The 1831-nt window shown below is 33.2% G+C and overlaps 1 long non-coding RNA gene across 1 annotated transcript; it reads left to right on the plus strand.

Annotated features, from left to right (window-relative positions):
• Positions 1 to 353: 353 nt before the first annotated feature.
• Positions 354 to 1065, plus strand: LOC18594830 (uncharacterized). Its single transcript, XR_001928629.2, has 2 exons — positions 354 to 677; positions 947 to 1065. It is a non-coding gene; the product is annotated as an uncharacterized LOC18594830 (long non-coding RNA).
• The last annotated feature ends 766 nt before the right edge of the window (positions 1066 to 1831 follow it).

A 1831-nucleotide genomic window follows, 5' to 3' on the forward strand; every position in this document is an offset into this window, starting at 1 on the left:
TGGAGCATGTGCCACATCAATTTTAAATATAATATGTCAGTTTATCATATTAGTACCATGTAGTATAAAATGATAAGTGATGGTTTAAATAATAACAAATAATCAACCATTACCGTTAATCATTAAAAAAAATTTTTGACTCAAAAATTTATTTAAATATTTTTAAAAAATATAAAAATTTTGTTGAAGTATTATGCAAAAAAAATAAAACAATTATTATGTGTTAGCATAGCAAACTCAAATAAATAAATAATTTTTACAGATAAGGTTAATAATAAGCTTATTAATAATTTGATTTAATGTAATAAAAGAATAAAAATACCCAAAATTCTCATTGGATTATATGATAAGAAATTAGCAATCTCTAAAACAAACTTTAATTTCCTATATGCATTTGTGAAATTACCAAACTTGTCCTTACCAAGAATAAAAAAGGAATGTTAAGAGAAGAAGAGAATTAAGGCACGAAACTGCCGGCAGGTAACTCACGATACCGCCTTGTTATCGCAAGGTTTGGGCGCTTTATCGATCGTAAAACAACGTTATTTCCCTTTTTTTTGCTTCCTGCGATATGCCTCAGACTCGAACAGTGTGTATAAATTCTCCCTCTCCGAAGGTCTTCCTTATAGCCATCTCTAACCATAACAGATTCTGCTTCTGCTTATTGTTAATTTAAGGTACGATTCCCTTTAATGCAAGAGATATATGAATTTTTTTTTTGTCTTTATGTAAAATTTGGGTTTGGATTTATCATAGATGGAAAGTTTTGTGGCTGCGTTGACGATATTTTCTGTTTCGATTTCTCTATTTCTCCCAATACCAAGAAAACAAGCCATGGATTAGATCAACATGCACTTCTTTATGGTGCCACTAAAAGTATGCTTGGAATCTTCTCCAGTTTTTCTTTTTAGAGGCTTCTAATGATATATACGTTGACTTATGACAGCATCGAGTTTCAAGAGAGAAAGACTACAGAAAACAATGGTTGGAAAGAGGCAAACTGATCAACCAAAAGTTACTAAAAGGAAGAAGGACCATAGGCTGAGGAAAGGGAAGCTTGACCTGGTAGTGAATTTACTTTTCAAATACTTCGCCTTATTTTGATCTGGTAAATTTTACTTTTTATTATTTATTTTTGTTTTCAACTTTGCTTGTTATCCATGTCCGTGATAAAAGAAGAAGGAGAAGGAGAAAGTGAAATTCTTCTCAGGGTTGCTAGCAGAGGTCGGAGCAGTGCAAGCGGAGCTGATGGAAGACGTAGACAGCCTGCAGGACCCAACTGAAAGCGACCTGCATCTAAAATGTCAACAACTCAGAAGAGTCAACACTCAGGGTGCACTGCTGAATACCATGATGCGAAACTACATTAACAGGACGCTTGCTGTTTTATTGGATGGTGAAGGCGGAGGCAGTTGATAAGATCAGGAACCCTTGAATGGTTATTCGGAATTACTCAGTTACTTTTCAGTACATTATCCTTTAACAGACCTAAAATCACCTTTCCATGTGTGCTAGTTGTGGAAGCTATATCAACAAATAATACTTAAAAATGTATTGAAAAGTAATTGAAGTAAGTTGATGCTAGGAACGGCATGATTAGAGTATCAACGCAGCGGAATAAAAAAAAAAAAAAATCATGTCTCCTACTTCTGGATCACTTTGGTTGTTTAATGCAAAGTTATGCACTATATAAAATCAGAAAAAGAATTTACCTTTTCAAGTGATATCATAATCAAATGGATTCCTTTTGGTGACAAAACACGAACACCTCTGGTGTAAAAGAATTTACCTTTTCAAGTGATATCATAATCAAATGGATTCTTTTTGGTGA

This window comes from Theobroma cacao, chromosome 7 (assembly GCF_053813885.1).
Source record: "Theobroma cacao isolate CCN51 chromosome 7, ASM5381388v1, whole genome shotgun sequence".
Lineage (NCBI taxonomy): Eukaryota > Viridiplantae > Streptophyta > Magnoliopsida > Malvales > Malvaceae > Theobroma > Theobroma cacao.